The sequence below is a fragment of the Monodelphis domestica genome, chromosome 1 (genome assembly GCF_027887165.1).
Source record: "Monodelphis domestica isolate mMonDom1 chromosome 1, mMonDom1.pri, whole genome shotgun sequence".
Taxonomy (NCBI): domain Eukaryota; kingdom Metazoa; phylum Chordata; class Mammalia; order Didelphimorphia; family Didelphidae; genus Monodelphis; species Monodelphis domestica.
Genome location: NC_077227.1, coordinates 455,813,780 through 455,831,649, shown reverse-complemented (window position 1 = coordinate 455,831,649; position 17,870 = coordinate 455,813,780). Strand labels below are relative to the sequence as shown.

The 17,870-nt window shown below is 43.9% G+C and overlaps 1 protein-coding gene across 1 annotated transcript in view; it reads left to right on the top strand.

Annotated features, from left to right (window-relative positions):
• Positions 1 to 2,542: 2,542 nt before the first annotated feature.
• DOK4 (docking protein 4) overlaps positions 2,543 to 17,870 on the top strand; it is a 37,639-nt gene continuing 22,311 nt past the window's right edge. The window contains exon 1 of the mRNA XM_056812351.1: positions 2,543 to 2,681. The gene's annotated coding sequence lies outside the window, so the exon portion shown is untranslated. The remainder of the gene's footprint in view (positions 2,682 to 17,870) is intronic.

Sequence of the window (17,870 nt, the reverse complement as noted above, 5' to 3'; positions counted from 1 at the left end):
AAGATTCCTTGGGTGTTGAAGGAGATGGGTTAGATTAGAGGATGGTACAGAGAGGTGAAAATTATAGAGGGCATAGATAAAAGTATTATCAAGCTGGAAGGGCCCCAGTTTAAGCCTTCTCATTGTATTTTATTTTTTGGAATACCCTTACCTGCTAACTTAGAATGGGTATCTATCCTAAGGCAGAAGATGGGTAAGGGCTAAGTAGTCAGGGTTAAGTGACTTATCTAGGGTCACACAGCTCAGGAGTGTTGAGATCAGATTTGAACCAGAGGTCTCTTGATTCCAAACTTCTCACTCTATCCACTGCTATCTAGCTACCCCTTGAGTCCCCTCCTTTTACAGATGGGGAAACAGACCCAGAAAATGATTTACTCAAAGTTTCTATAGTTAGTGGTCCAACTCTGTGTAGCACCCAGCTCTCCCTAATCCAAGACCAATAAGTTACCACCACCATAGCATCACGGTTAGACTGGCACAATTTTTCCCTTGGTCCAGTCCTAGGATCTCCCATCTCCTGTAGGGAAAATATCCCTGCACACTCAACCTCCTTTGCCTCCCCCACTACCCCTAACCCCCTACAAAAATATGGCATTCCTGTCACACTGTATAAGAGTTGGGACCAGCCCCATTTCAACAGTGGAGGTGACACAGAAGAGATCAAGATTCACAAGCAGCAGCAGCCACAAGGAAAGGTAGCAATCACCTCTTGATAATAGAACTTTTCTTTTGCCAGGGAAGGGAGGGAGAGGGAAAGAGGAGAAGAGTGTCAAAACCAGAAAACGGACCAACCTTTTCTAATTGCAACAGAGAGAAGTCAGTGCCAGGTTCTCCCCTGATGCCTTTTGGCTTTCTCTATATAAGGTCAACCCTCAGCCAAATGGGAATGTCTTCATAATTTGTCCACAGCATCTTTCCTTCCCCCATATTTGTTTCTTTTCTAACATCCTGACCCATCTCCTTCAATAGAGTTCCTGGACTGATCTCTTTTCTTCCACTCTGATTAAGATGAAGAGACACAGTGGCAGTTTTTAAGGACCTGTTAGGACACAGATAATCTAGAACTTGAAAGTACCATAGAAATCACCTCTATCCCTGCCCCTCCCTTTTGTGGATGGGTAAACTGAGGTCCAGGGAGAAGTAACTTAGAAGCTAAAGCTGGGACTTCAGAGGTCATCTTGTCTAACCCCCACTGTGGGGTAGGGAGAGAAAAGAAGAGCTCTATCCACCCTCCCCCTCAAGCCCCTTCCCCAAAACTAGAGGTACAGTTTTCTGAAAGTCTTTGAGAAATTCTCTGCTAAATTATCCTTCCAGAACACTTTGCCACTTGGAATCAGTCATCTGACTACTATGTGCCAGGCACTGTGCTAAGGACCAAGAAAGCCAACAGTCCACAGTCAAATAGAGAGCTCACAATTCCCTCAATTTTACAGTTTAGATTTGAGGGCAGAGTATCCTCAGATGAGAGGGAAGGAGGGGAACAATGACCCAATTTGTTTTCAAAATAACCAAGAGCAGCCAGGTAGCAAAGGAAATGAAATGCAGGGCTTGGAGTCAGAAAGATCCAAGTTCAAGTCCAGCTTCAGACACTGACTGTGTGACACAAACAACTCAACAATTTCTGCCTGCCTCAGTTTCATCCAGGCTAAAATGGGGCTAATAATGCCCCATCCTGTGGTTATTGTTAGGGTCAAATGAGCTAACTGGAAATTGATTAGCAGTGCCTGGCACATTCTTGTTGTTGCTGTTCAGTCATTCAGCCATGTCCAACTCTTCATGACCCTGTTTGAAGTTTTTTGGCAAAGATACTGGAACGGAACACTTTGCCATTTTCTTCTCCTGCTCATTTTACAGATGAAGAAACTAAGGCAAACAGGTGACTTCCCCTGGGTCTCACAGTAAGGGCCTGAGGCCAGATTTGACCTCAGGTTTTCCTGACTTCAGGCCAGGTGCTCTATTGACTGAACCACCTAGCTGCCCTCTGGCACATAGTAGGTACCACATAAAGGCTAGCTAGTATTTATTATATCTGAAGGAAGGACTTTCATCTCATTGAAACTGAACCGGCTTCCCCTGAGGCTGCCCTCCTCCCCATTGGGTCTATTTCTCTGCTTGCCGCCCTATCTTTCTGGTGGAGAGAAGGAGGGAAGGGTGATCGGACTGGATGGAGGAAGAGAGCCAGGAGAGGCCATAGCATTGGCAATAAGGAAACTTGCCGAGCTGAGGCTAGATTTCATTACTGATGGGAAGCACTTAACTGCTCATCTGTAAAGTGAGGTGGCTGGACTTGAGAATGGAAGTGCCTTCCAGAGCTCACCCAGCCTGTTAGTCTTTGCTTCTTTCCGCTCCTGCCTCTCCTCCAAAGTGGAGGCTCTGAGTCTGGCTGAGCCACAGAGCCCCCAGGCTGGCATAGAGCCTGGGTTAGCCCAGAGGTCTTCATTAGACGGAACCTAATTAAGGTGTTCTCCTCCCAGTATCAAAATACCACTTCTGATCCAAGGCCGCCTTTCCTGAGCCCACCCGTCCCCCCTGACTTCAGCCCCATCCCCCACGTAGATGTCTCTTCTGGCTTCTGAGACCTGCCTCGGTCTATCCTGGAGGAGGAGTTGAGGTGAACTCACTCCGCATCTGCTTCGAGACCTGATGAGTGTGGAGAAGAGGATCACGTGTTCATCGAATGGGTAAGTCCGTGGCCGGTGGGGGAGGGAGGCCAACAGAGCCCAGGGAGCCAGCTGCTGTTCCCAAGCCAGGCTGGCTCCTCTCTGGCTCTTAATTGCAAGGCTGCGAGATGCCAGCTGCTTCCCCTCCCCCAGCTCTGCCCGGCACCCCTCAGGGCTGGGGGCTTCGTGCGCTAAGGCGGGAGGTGGGGGATGAGGGGATAATCCCTTCAAAGTTTTTCCTCCTTCAAACATAGCACCCCCTAGGAAACAGGACATTAGAAGCTGAGACAATACGTCTATGGACTCCTCCCACCACCCTGGGGTGTGAGTAGATGGGGGGGGGGGGGTGTGGAGAGAAGAAGGGAAAGTTGCTGAGTTGAACCAAACCTACTTGTTCTGCTGGTTTCTCCTCTTGACTCCCTGTACAACCCAGCTTCCCCCAACCCCCAAGCCATCCCCTGGGGCTGGTCATGGGTCTTCTTCCCGAGCAGCCTTTCCCAATACTTTACTCGGCAGTGAACCGTCCTCCGTGGGAAGTGACGGCAGCCCCTCATTGGGCCCCCAAATCACTAGCTCAGGGCGGGGAGCTACAGCCTTTGTCCCCCCACTGAGAGGTGTATCTGAGACCCAGTAAAGCTGTGTGCCAGCCCCCTGGCAAGCTTCGTTTCTAAGCAAGGGAGTAAACGGAAAATCAAAGGACTCAGAAAGGGAATGTGTGAGAGGAGAGAGGGAAGAGGGAAAAAGAAAGAAGAGACAGCACGCGGTGCGAATTCCCACTAGCATCTCACCACCAAACTTCCCTAGAGGGAAAGATACCGAGTTGGGAAGCTTCTGACTGCCTGTCCCACAGCAAAGCACCTTCATCAATCATTCTTCCAGCCCAAAGTGCAGCTACTACTGAGATGGCCCTGAGGAGGTTGGGGCTGGGGGTGGGGATGGGACAGATAAAAATATCTAGGTTTGTAGATCAACCAAGGCCTCCGCAGATAAGATCTTATGAATTTATGGTTTTTTTAATATCATGAATTTTGACATGAGCCAGGTTTTCATTACCATCACAGGGATCCCACCCCACAGTGGGCAAACTAAGTAAGGTTCAAGGTTATATACAGTCAGTCTAGTCAAATCCTGAGATATACGAGTGGGTGTCAAGGCCACCCAATGAGACTCAGCTTTTGCAGTTTCCCCTTGGCTCTGAATTTGCTAGAGGTAGTTGAGGGGTGGTAGTGGTAGTGATGGGGTAGAAAATTATAAAAACTTCTTTCTCAGTTGCCCCAGGCATCTCTTCTTTAGGCCTGGAGTTAGGAGTAATTAAGTTCAAATGTGGCCTTACTAGCTATATTACCTTGGGCAAGTCAGTTAGTCCCTGTTTGTTTCTGTTTCATCATCAGTCATATGAGCTGGAAAAAGAAATGGTAAACCACTCCATTATCTTTGCCAAGAAAACCTCAAATGGAGTCAGGAAGAGTCTGACACAACTATAAGCAACCAAACAACAACAAATCTCTTCCTCAAGTTCTTACAAACTGAACACTGAGGCAGTAACAGGAATTAATCTCTAAACTTTCTGGCCCCAGAGAATTGGAGGTTTCTGCTCTGGGCAGCAGCTGATATGTTAGGAATGTTTCTCCCACTGGAAAAGGTAGAGCTACCATCTGCAAAATGCATCTAAGGCCTGGGCTATTCTTGCTTCATCCATCAGGAATATACAGGCAATTGCTTGGAACAAACCTCACCACTTACTCTTTTCCTGTGTGTGATACTATGGCACTCACAGAAAGAGCTCAATTTAATTTGCAGGCTGATCATCCTTGTGAGTTTGGTCAATAGCATTCTTACCCTTAATCAGAGAATCCTCTGTCTGGATTGGAGTCTATCCCTCTAGCTCCTAAACTGGGCTGTCTTCTCACTATCCTACTTTAAATGACCTCTGCAAAAAAGATTCTACACCATACCCTGAGCTACTCACTAATTTCACCAGCACATAATAACCATGGCAGCCCAGAAGACCTTTCTGATAGATATTGCAAAAAAGAGGGTTGAATCAGGAGAATCTGGGTCCATTTCCTTATCATCTATGGTCTCAGGCTTCATTCTAGGTTCATTTTTTCTTTGTTCTTCAATAAAAAGAGAAAGCAGGGAGGTCAACAAGTTCCCATAAGGATTGTATACAGTTGAATAATCCATGAATCCACAAGCTTTTTATTAAGTGCCTACTGTGTGAAAGACACCTGCCTCCCATGTGAGGAACAGCCAGGGCAAAGACATGAGAGAGGCATTGGGTTGGAGAGTCAGTCATGTGTAAGGAAATAGCAAGAACAATAAGCTAAACTGTGGAGCATATAAAGGGGAATTATGAGCAACAAGAGTAGAAAAAGAAATACTTTCACCTTAATGAGCCTTTGAACTCATTCCATCTAATGATTTTTTTAAAGGATTGGGGATAAGGGGTGGGGTGAGTCCTTGCTTTTATCATGGGCAGGAGGAGTATGTATATTATATATTTCATAAAGCTTATATAATTAAAAAAAGACATCTGCCTGCTAGATACTTGAGATAAAAATACAAAACTGAGGTAGTTTCTGCTTATTTTCCACTGGGGGTGGAACTTCAAGACCCCTTTTGAGGTTTTCTTGGCACAACTACTGGAATGGTTTGCCATTTCCTTCTCCAGTTCATTTGACAGCTGAAGAAACTGAGGCAGACAGGATGAAGTCATTTGCCCAGCTAGCATGTCTCTGGGGCCAGATTTGAACTCAGCAAGATGTCTTCCAGACTCCAGGCTCATTTCACCATCCAGTTGTAAACCCTATAATACTTAATACTGTACATAGTAGGAGCTCAGTAATGGTTAATTAAGTGAACCTTTGGGGTTTTTCTTCTTTGGGTTAAATTATCCCAGTTCCTTTCACCTTTCTTCCAGGGTCCTTTCTTTCCAACCTCTGATCAATTTCATCCTTCTCTGGACATCTCTAGCTCCCCCATTTCCCTGGTAAGTACAGAAATAGGCAAAGACAAGTGGCAGTAATTTGCCCAAGGACATACTGAACCCAAGAAAAAGGTGCCAGCTCTCGGTCTGGGCCACTAGACCATGAGGCAATAGAGCAGAGAGCTGAACTCTCCTGGCCAAGAAAACCATTTAACTCTTGCCCTAGACTCTGGCAAGAGCTATCCCAGGGAATGAGTGTCTCTGAAGGTTATATAGTACATGGGCAGAAGAAGGACCATAAACCAGGGAAATAAAATGGGGAAAGTTCTTCTAAAGGAGCTCAAAGATGCAGTGTTATTAAAAATTGATATTTCAATGAGATAATCCCTCTCTCTTAGGCTTTTAATTGATTGCCTAAAAAGCCTTCCTCTGTTGTGTGTGTTTTTTTATTTGCAGCGAACATTAATTTTTTTATGGATGATCAAATCCGGATGGAGGAGAGGTGGGTGCACAATGGATTTGATGATATAAAGCAAGAGGGCCAGTTGCAAATCTCTGGAGTGAGAGGAGGTGGATGTATATGTGGGGGGGAGGGGATATTTTCACTGAACTTAAACATTGTACCGACTTTCAGGACACTGGGATGGAGTGGGGTTCACTCCATTCGTGAAGAGAATTATTTCAGGCACCAGCCTGAAGCTTGGATAGGTCAGTGCAGATGCCACCTGTGAGAACCATCTCTTTGAGCTTGATGGGAAGGACAATAAAAAGGGCATTCAGCTAGGGCATGGAATAATTCTTCGGTACTAGAAAAACAGCATGGTATCATGGAAAAAAGGACTTGCATAGAAATCTTAAGACTTTCATTCTGGGCATAGCCTTCCCTGTGTGACCTTGAGCAAGTCACTCACTGCCCCAGGAATCTCAAGATAAGTGCCAAAGGAGTGCTATAGGCAGGGACTGCTATAGGGATTCTGAGGAAGGAAGAGACCACTATGGACTAGAAATATTAGGGAGGCCGTGAGAGAGGAAATGGCCCTTAAAAGATGGTTATCGTTGGACTGGCCAGGAAGCAGTGAGGCCTCAGTTATCTCTTGTGTCACAATAAGGATCTTGGACTAAGACCTTCCCAGCTCTGACAGTTGATTCTCATTTGTGTGATCTCAGAATGATCTTGAATAAATAAGTCGTCTTCTTATAAACTCCAGATTGCAAGGGGTACAAAATGGGGTCCCAGAGTTAACCCACTAATGGAAACTTCTGGGTTCCCAGGCTGGGATGGAACAATTCTGATAGTGTTAGGGACAGCTGAAAGGAGTCAGACAGAAGTCTGGGGCATGGCCTTGCTTCCTGAGGGGACACCTCCCAAGGATGTCCTGCTTTACCAGGAAGTGGAGAGGGGGAGCAGGCGTGAGGGCAGACACCATCCTGTGAACGAATGCCTGTCAGACAATCCACTGGAGGAGGAACAGCCAGTATCTGCTTCTTTTCCCTCTGCCGCCTCATCCATCTCTATTAGCATGACAGGCTGCCTAAACAGAGGCCCCAGGAGTGTCCCAGCCAGCGGCAACCCAATGGGTCCAGTGGGAGAGGTTGAGCTGACCCTATGCCCCTTCCGTAACCCCTCACTCACCTTCCATTCATCTTTCCTTCCTGCTCTTCCTTTCCCTCTTGATTTCTGCTGCTACTACTTGGCACTTTTCATTTTTTTAAACTCTTACCTTCCGTCTTGAATCAATACTATGTATTGGTTCCAAGGCAGAAAAGAAGAGTAGTAAGGGTAGGCAGTGGGGATCAAGTGACTTGCCCAGGGTCACACAGCTGGGAAGTGTCTGAGGGCAGATTTGAACCTAGGACCTCCCATCTCTAGGCCTGGCTCTCAATCCACTGAGCTATCCAGCTGCCCCTTTGGCACTTTCTTAGAAAGAATGTACCTCCAGGAATGAAGCCCCTCTGCACAGTGGGCAGCTTTCCTTGGAGAGATGGAGCAAATTCACAAGTATCACTTGTGAAAAATTCAGCACCTTAACCCACTTTTAGCCTCTACCCCAGAGTTCTAGTCCGTCTCTCGACTCTCCTGTGAATGTTGGAACAGCAGCTTTACACCCCCCTTCTTCAAGCTGTGCTGGCAGTGAGCTGCCTCAGCAAGAGCATAGGAATCAGGGAGCATATGGGGAGTGATTGGGCCAGAGGCCAGGCAGATCTGTTATACCCCATGTTAGAAGTTGATGCCTGGAATGGAGTCACTATTGAGATGGCAGAGCATGCATGGAAGATCATGGGGTTAGAATTGGGGTTTCAGATATGTCCCCCTCAAAAGGAGTCGCGAGGTGCCCAGAAGTTTGGCAGGTGGGTACCAACAGCTACGACCCAAGCAATTAGCCTAGAGAAGGTAGCCAGAAGATCCTGGCAGAGCTGGTGCAGCTGGAATGAGAATGTCAGAGGAAAATGGCACAGGCCAAGGACAAGATTCCTGGAGTGAGGGAAGAGGAGGAGGGGAAAGGGAAGTAGGAGGGAGGTTAGCCGCCAGGATGGTGGCATTGCCTGGGATGAGCGAGAGCACAGCTGTCAGAAGAAGGAGATTACTGAACAGAATCAAGGAGACTACTGTAATTAAGAGGATTCTGGCATTCGGGTTGGCATCAGCAGGGAAGTGCCATGGGAAAACAATGGACCAGAGGCCTTTGTCTAATGTCAGAGACACTGTTGCGGTCCTATCAAATTATTGGTGCACACTGATTTGCATGCACACAATCAGTGCCGAGCTTGGCTCTGGGCATGCACAGTAGGCAATAAATGTCTATTGAAAGAATGAGTCAAAGGAGAGTGGAAGGAATATTCATTTACTATACATGTGCTGCATTCACCACTCCCTGCTTCCAGGATAAGTGAAGAATATTTACTAGGTGATTACTTTGTACTTATCACTGGAAAAGATCCCTGGAGAAGACACAGTGAAGTGTTGGATGGATACCTGCCCTCAGAGAGCTTATGGTCTGGCTGAAGAAGTAAGAAAAGTACAGGGTCTTAAGCTGACAGGAATCTTAAGTGCCAAATGAGTGATATGGACAGGGAATGCTATAGGAATTTAGAAGAAGGAAGAGATCACAATGAATTCGAAATATTGGTGAGGGCTTCAGAGAGGAAATGGGCCTTGAACGATGATGGTTAGCATTGGATTGGCCAGGAAACTGAATTTTTCCCAGGAATATCCAAGCTAGCGGCAACCCAGTGGGTCTAGTGGGAGAAGTTCAGCTGACCCCATGCCCCCTCCGTAACCCCTCACTCACCTTCCATTCATCTTTCCTTCCTGCTCTTCCTTTCCCTCTTGCTTTCCTTCTTTCTGGTTGGAATCAGAGGAATTATGTTCAAATTCTCCTTCTGGACACTAATTACCTAACTTGGAATGACCTTGGGCAAATAACTTCAATTAAACAAATCTCTATTATGTACTACTATGTTTAGGCACTTTTCTCAACAAAAATACAAAAACAAAAGGAACTTACATTATTCAGAAGAGAGGGGGATATGATATATATGTAGATAACTATGCCACAGTTATTAATTTGAGGAAGGAGTCAATGATCAAATAACAATTTATTAAACACTTGCTATATGCCAGGCATTCTTGCTCATCTTTGAGAATACAAAGAAAGGCAAAAAAAAGAGTCTCTGCTCTCAGAGAACCCATGGAATAATGGGAGAAACAACATGCAAGTAACTGTACCTACAAGAGATGTACAGGATGAATTGCATGTAGTTTTAGAAAAAAGGCTCTGAGGAGCAGTAGGTAGAGAACCAGGCCTGGAGGTGGTAGGTCCTGGGTTCAAACCCTAGTCTCTGATACTTCCCAGTTGTGTGACCCTTGGCAAGTCACTTAACCCCAACTGCCAGGCCCTTATCACCTTTCTGCCTTGGAACCCATATCAATTCTAAAACTGAAAGTAAGGAAGGGTTAGAAAACAAAGATATATGGGATGAATTGTGGATAGTCTCAGAGAAAAAGGTTCTAAGATTAAGGAGGACTGGGAAAGTCTTACAAAGCATTACCATTCTGGGGGATGGGTAAGCCTTTGAGGGAGGAGGTGGCTCCTGAGCTAAACCTTGGAAAGAAAAGATGAAGATGCCTGATGCTTTTGAGAGGCAGAGATGAAGGGGGCCTAGCATTCCAGGTGTGGGGAGTGGCTTGGATAAGTCCACAGTGGCAGGAGAGGCAGTATTGATGTCAGGAGAAGTCTAGTTGGATTAGATGGGCAGGTTCAAGAAGAGAAGTGGTATGAAATAAGACTGGAAAGATAAGCAGGAGCTAGTCGACAACAGGGCCTTAAATGCCAGGCTGAAGAGTTTGTCATTAAACCTCTCAGAAACAGGGAACCAGAAGTATTTGAGTAGGTTGGTGATAGGCCAAGGCTTTTAAGAAGATAGTTTTGGCAGTTGAGTGGACTACAAATTGGAGAGAGGGGTATAGTTTCCTCCTTTATACAATAAAGATTTAGTTTTTCTAAAGTCCCTTTGAGTTTTAAATTCTATGTTAAGATTAATCTCCTATAGGGGTATGCTAGTAAATGTTTAACAATCAGCTCTATGAAAGAGAGCTTTTAAATTTAACCTATTTTGTATATTTAACATTTTCTCTATCACTTTCTTAAGTCTAGACAACCAACAAAACAATAAATCAAGCACTGATTTGTAGCATTCATTGATTTTTTTAGATCTAAATGCTCATATTGAATATTTAACTACTCAAAAACTGGATTCCTCACATCCCCAACACCTCACTTCAAATAGGGTCCTAGTCACTGCACCAAAGGGAATCCTAAAAATCAACCAGTCCAATTGCCTTTTTTCTAAATAAGAAAACAGAGGCCCAAAGGGGTGATTGACTTTTCCCAAAGAGTGTATAAGATTCAAACCCAAATTTCCTGATCACAAATCTATTAATCTTTCCCTTACAAACACTGTTTCCATTGCTCTAACCCACAACTCCCCCAGACCATCAAGAATATAAAAAGTATTTTGTTGTATAGTCATTATTCAGTCATGTCCTACTCTTTATGACCCCAATTGGAGTTTTCTTGGCAAAGATACCAGAGTAGATTGACATTTCCTTTTCCAGCTCATTTTCTAGATGAGGAAACTGAGGCAAAAGGAATAAAATAACTTGCCCAGGGTCAAGGGTGCTAGTGTCTAAGGCCACTTTTTAACTCAGATCTTCCAGACTATTCATCACCACTCTATTCATTGCACTACCTAGGTGCCCCATAAAAAATATTGGTTATCCCATAAGGATACATATACACAATCACCAACCATTTAAAAGTGCAGATTAACCCATGGCTCTTTGGGCAACTGCTCCATTTTCTGATTCTGAACCAAAACTACTTGGTTTAGCTTGAGGGAGCTGAGGATACCTTGGGATGACAATGGGAGTGGAGGAAAGTTTGGAGATTCCCAGCTATCTTCTCTCTGAGGCCACCACCCCACCCCACCCCCAGATAGAAAAGCCTAAAGTCAAAGACAACAGGAACAGATGGAGAAGGGAAAAACGAGGGAGACTTTGGGGATACCCTACAGCCCAGAGATCTGACCTCTCAGCCTCTACAGCCAAGGGTTGCCCAACTTAAACTGAAGGTGATGAAGTCAAGGCAAAAGAGGAGGAACAAGCAGCAGGAGTGTGAATTCCTTACAGGCAGGAGTTGGCCATTTTTGACTCAAGTGTTTGTCTGTCTGTCCTGGTGACTGACCTGTGTATCAGATACATTATTCCTGTGTTATACACAACCCCCAGTGAGTCTGGCTAGGTAGAAGTTAGGAGGGAAGAATGACACACACACACGGGCTCTAAGCCAGTGAGGATGTAATCCCAGGGCCCTTGTCCAAAGTGAAAAGAGACTGAGCCAGAGACCTCTTAACTTTCCTTTTCTCCTTTCACATTCTTTCTAAATCAAAGAGTTTCTGCAAAGTCAAAACTAAGGAAGGGAGAGACGGTAGACTATTTGGGATAACAGTGAAAAGAGTCTAAGACTTAGAAGTTTAGTGCTGGATTTGACACTTACTAGCTATGTGGCCACAAGAAAGCAATTTCTCTTCTTCACGTATCAGTTTCCTTCTCCATTTGAAAAAAATGGAAATAACAACACACATCATAATGACCTTATATATTTTGATGGGTTATTTTAAAAATTCTATTTTCCCAGATTACAAATAGATACATTAAAAATAACAAACAAACAAACAAACCCCTTACCTTCCATCTTAGAATCAATACTGTGTATTGGCTCTAAGGCAGTAGAGTGCTAAGGGCTAGGCAATGGGGGTGAAGTGACTTGTCCGGGGTCACATAGCTAGGAAGTGTCTGAGGCCAGACTTGAACCTAGGGCCTCCCATCTCTAGGCCTGGCTTTCAATCCAGTGAGTCACCCAACTGCCCCCAAAGAAAAAAATCATTTTCTGACATTTTCTGATCCATGTTCTCTCCCTCTCTTTAACCCTGTCCCTTTCCCCTCAAATGGTTTTTGGGAGGAAAGCACTTTGTAAACCTTAAAGCACCATATAGAGGTGTGCTATTATTTTAAATACTAGTTTTACTCAAAATATCTGTACATCTTGGTCATGGTGACCAGACAAAAGACCTATGATTTTACCCTGACTGGTATCAGCAGAGATAAATCCTATAAGCACATTTCCCCCCAATCAATGAATATTTATTAAAAACCTATTATGAGGGACTGCTAGGTGGCTCAGTGTACAGAATTCCAGGCATGGGGATGGAAGGTCCTGGGTTCAAATGGAGCCTCAGACATTTCCTAGTTGTATGATCCTTGGCAAATCACTTCACCCCAATTGCACAGCCCTAACTGCTCTCTTCTGTCTTGGAACTGATACCTAGTTTGATTCTGAGTAAGGGTTATTTTAAAAAAGAAGAAGAACCTATTATATGTCAGGTACAGTGCTAGGAACTGGTGCTAATTATAGAAAGAGTAAAACAATACCCATTGGAAATGCATATAAGCACAATTTTAAAAGAGATGCACAACACACAAACAACTCTTACTATAAATCTGTGGGCTTCAGTTCTACCAGGCAGCAATTCTGGGGAAATCCATGTGGCACCAGATTTTATCTCATCTTGCTGTCAGTTCTTTTCACTTGTGATAGAGTGTCTTCCCATCCTTCCATGATTGTGGATGTGAATGAATGGGGAAGTAGGAGCAGTCATTGTATTTGAAAAGTCTCTGTCAGCTCTTTTCCCTTTTAAAGAGTTCAACTTACAGGAGTGTTAGCCCACTGAGAGGGGAGAATCTTCTAAGTGACTGAGTCCCATTTTCTAGTGTGAATCTTCCAGGTATCTGAAGTGTGAATACTAGCTGTTATTTAATCATTCCAGGCCTCCCTTTGCCCATCTAGACAAGATGTCCCAAAAGTTTTAGTGCATTTTAAGCTAAAGTTTAAGCTTTGGGGACACATTGTATGCTGATAAAATGATACGTTTGACCCAGTTAGAAGAGAGGGATGGAAAGGAAGAAAAAGATTATCACTCCTTCCTCAACTTTTCTTATTTTGGATCTCTCTCCCTTTATGCTTTCTACTTTGTATAAAATATTTAACAGGAAGGATCATGGAGGGCACCATGTGCATGAGCTCTTTGCTGAATGACATGTGCCTTGGTGACAAGACTGAGAATCTCATGATTGGTCACCAATGAAGGGGGCTGTGTCAGAGATGTTTGACCAGATCAGGAGGAACTATCCAGTGAACTGTAAAGGAAGGCAAAGAAAGCCCGATTTACTTCTCTTTTGAGACTAGTCTTCCTTTGACTTGTAACAGTTAAATTAGTTTCTCTGCTAAAAGTATTATATTCTTATGAGGTTTATTAAAGATTAAGAATTTAAAAAATACAAAATAAAAAATCACGTGCCTAGGCACAGAGCCCATTCACAACCACTTACTCTACATCTTGCCTGCTAGGTAGAGAGCCTGGTGAGCCTAGAAGCTGAAGCAGAGAGAGTAGGTGGTACAGTCAGTTTAAATACCCATTTTGTTCTTGGCCCAGGTGGGTATCTCTGGTGAGATTTTAGGTAATTCTGGGAACTACCAAGGACTTCTGGGAATTACAGACTTCCAGTAAGAGGTGGATCAGGGGCCAGTTGGGTGGCAGCTGGGTGGCTCAGTGGATTGAGAGCTAGGTCTAGAAACAGGAGGTCCTGGGTTTAGATATGGCCTCAGACACTTCCTAGCTGTGTGACTCAGGGCAAGTCACTTAACCCCCATTGCCTAGCTCTTACCCTTCTTCTGCCTTGGAACCAATACACAGTATTTATTCTAAGATGGAAGGTAAAGGTTAAAAAAAAAAGAGTGGGGTAGGTTCCCTCCTGCTTTCTTTATTGGAAATGAAGGCTTAAGACACACAGCAGTGAGAGGAAGGACTTTCTTAAGTTCAGAACTTGGCCCTTCTTTCTATTTTCTTCCCCAGAGCATTGGCCAGCTATCTGAGTTCCTGAAAAATGGACATTTCTAGACCTGGTGGTTAGTTACCCTGTTAGCTCCTGAGGTCAAGGGCTTTTGAGGTGGGGGCCAGCTGCCCAGAGGAAACACATATCTACAACAGTAACATTTCTTAGAAGAAAAGAAACCACCATCAGGAGGATGCTGTAATTAAAAGAACTGAGGAAGTCCATAAGTGACTCCCCAGCTGGAGCCTCATGGGGGAGAAAGGAACTTTGACCTAGAGATGAGCAGGCTAGCTCAAAAAGAAGTAGAACTCAGAAATCATTTGTCAAAAATTGTTTCTTCATGAAACAAATAAAGAAATAATATTTTAAAAAAGAAATAGAACTCAGAACAATTGTCAAAAACTGTTTCTACATGAAACTGAAATAAATAAATAATATAAAACCAAACAGAACTCAGATGAACCCCAAGGAGGAGTAGGGCTTCCAGAGAAGGATTAAGAACTTGATGTTGCTAGCAACCAATCCCTCAGGTCCTCAATAATCCTTTAAGGCATAATCTAAGGTCCAAGGGACCCTCTTCCACAAAGGATTTTGGCTGTAGGTTTGTATGGACCAATTTCTATGAGGAAGAGGAGTTTTAGGGAAGAGTTTTGCTCCCAGATGAGTGGGATAAGACTTCTGTCTCTCTAGCTCATTGTTCCCATCTCTAGACTTCACCTCCAAGGAAATCTCTAAAACAAAGTTTAAGTATAACTCCTGTCTAGGGTCTCCCCAAGAAGTGATGGACAGAATCACTTCTAGGAAAGGTACCTAATGTATGTAGGTATCAGGTATATCAGGTATAGGACAGGAGTTTATTTCTTGCACCTCAGAAAATGCTTAAAAACCAAAAAACTCAGAAACACTCATTAAAAATTCAGAAACATTAAACATAATCCATTGTGCACATTTACTCTCCTAAAAGGTAAAGACAGGTTTGTGAAGGTGCTGAATAGTTATATATTTCACTCTGTTGTCTGAGTAACTCACAGGGATCAGAACTTCTGGGCAGCCATGGCAAGGTTTGGATTTTCTGAGTCTTTTCTACTAATTTTCCCCTCTAGTCCTTTCAAGAGCAGTAGTATCCTTTTGAGTGTGCTCCTCTTCTACTAAGGCATGGTGCCATTTCAGCAATCCTTTCCCACTGGGAAGTCTGCTTCACACCCAACTTCCACCTCTCCAACTCATGAGGTTGCCAATAGGACTGAGAACTGCTGACTGTTGGCATAGGCTCAGGGAAAAAAGCAGAAGATGACCCAGGACTCAGTGTCCCTTTACTATGTGCTTGCAACCTCTATGGCCACTGGTGAAGTGGGGAGGAAAGAAGAGAAATCCCCTTCTTCCTTGCTAGAAGCCCAAGGGAGAGAACATGCTAGAAAGTCCTTAAAGAGAAAACCTCTAATAACCTGCTGAGTGGGTGACTCCTCTTGACCCTGTAGCAATCATCTCTGGCACCACTGGTGACCAATCAGGAATTGCTGCTTCATCTGACAAGACTCACATCACTCAGAGAAGTAAAGCACATACCCCACTCCAGGTATTCCCAATATAGGAAATGTAAACTCTTGTTTCCCCCTTCCATTCCTAAACCCTCAGCACTTTGGAAGCTCACAATGTCATAGTTTGGTCCTTTCCATCTCTAATACTTATTCTTCTAAGAGCTTGAAAGAATAAAACCCAACAGCAATGGAAAAATGACAGTGACATGTTCATTGTTATGTGGCAGCCACATAAAGGAGAGGGCCTAAGGCCATCCAGAAGCCCACAGTAGCTCAATCTCCTCATATCTTGAAAGCCTTCAAAAGAGAGAAAGATAAGGTTAGAGAATCAAGGGGGGGGGGGGGGGGGGAAGAGACAGAGGTTTCATCTTTTTAAGCCTTTTGTGGCCACAGGAAATAATCACAGAATACCTGCACATGCTCTGAAATGAAGAATAGGACCCCTTCATTGGCATTTCCAGAAGCCAGCTCAACAAGCCCCCATGTAGCATTAGCTGCAAGCGGAGCCCATTGAGCGTATTCCAAGGACTAGGCCCATATTGGTTAGTATTCATGATCTCATGAGCTTTAAAATGTCTGAAGAATAATGCAAGGATTGTGTGAACCTGAGTAAGTCACTTAACTCCAACTGCATAGCCCTTATGTTCTTCTGCCTTAGAATCGATAATCAAATCTAATACAAAAGGTAAGGATTAAAAAAAATAAAATAACCAGAGGTCTAGGAGTTCGGAGCATAGTCTACAATAGCCACAGAACCCAACTCCTGGGAGTAGCCAGCCATAAAGATAAACTTGCATAACCGAGCCTACCTGGTATTCTATACCTGGCATTCAAAATACAGTGTGCTGCAAAGAGAATGATTTCTCTATTAGCTACGTTATATCAAAAAGTGGACAGAGTAGGGCGAAGGTCTGATAGTTACTTCTTTGGGTTTGATTCCACTCTTCCTGAAGACCAAGGTGGTAGAGGAGAATGGGCTCCCAGCTTCAGAAGTATTTTGTACTTCAGATCTTGCTATATCTTCTCAGTAAATATTCCTTTCTCAAAGTTAATACTGGGAACAGCTAGATGGCTCAGTGGATTGAGAGCCAGGTTCAGAGATGGAAGATTCTGGGTTCAAATTTGACTTCAGACAGTTCCTAGCAGTGAGACCCTGGGCAAATCACTTAACCCCCATTACCTGGCCCTTATCACTCTTCTGCCTTGGAACCAATATACAGTATTGATTCCAAGATGGAAGGTAAGAGTTTAAAATAATAATAAAAGTTAATATTAACTGCTTTTTAAACAATATTATAGAGATGACTCATTGATTTATATTGGGGGTAGTAATCACCAAGCTAAAAGATATTAGGGAAATGGTAACTAGCAATTGATATTGGGAGGAACACTTTGGATGAGTACTAGGAAAAGATCCCTTGCAACTCCTTAGTGTTTACCTGTAGAATCCTGAGAGGGAAGGGAGAAATTGCCTGGCCCTGGGGACCTGATTCAACAGTGATGGGGCCAGAAGGAAAAGGGGAGATTGGAAGACAAATTTCTACATGTTTTCTGAAGTTATATAATCAAACTTAACTCCCTCCCTCCCTTCCCTTCTACCTCCCAGTGCTGGCAGAAGATTCAATCAGAGTTATACATAGAGTAGTATCATGACATAAGCATTTGGGCTCTCCTTCCTGTTATATTGCAAGGTCCTTGAGAAAGCATAGACTGTCATTTTCATGACATACATTTCAAGGCATACAGACTTTTCCACTGTGAGATGTGTTGGATTTCAATGAATATGTTAAAGAATCTGTGATTAAGTCAGTGGTATGTGAACTCTGAGATTCCAATTTCTGAATCACAGAATTTAGAGTTGGAAGGGATGTCAGTGACCATTCAATCCAACTCATGCCCAGAAAAGTATCCTTCCATCAAAATGTCTGATAGTTTCTGCTTGAAGACGAGTGAGAGAAGACCTGTACCTCCAGAGGCAATCCATTCTACATTTGGTCAGCTCTAACCAGAAGGAAGTTCATGCTGACATCAAGTCCAAATTTGCCTCTTTAAACATTCCACTCATTTTCCCTGGTTTTGTCCTTTGGGGCCAAATGGAAAACATCTCATCTCTTTGCCAAGACTTCAAGTATTAGAAGATAATCATCATAGTAGCTAGGTGGTACAGTGGATAGAGTTCTGGGCTTGGAATCAGGAAAACTCCTCTTCCATGAGTTCCAATCTGACTTCAGACACCCTGGTTGTGTGACTCTGGGCAAGTCACTTAACCCAGTTCCTTATCTGAAAAATGA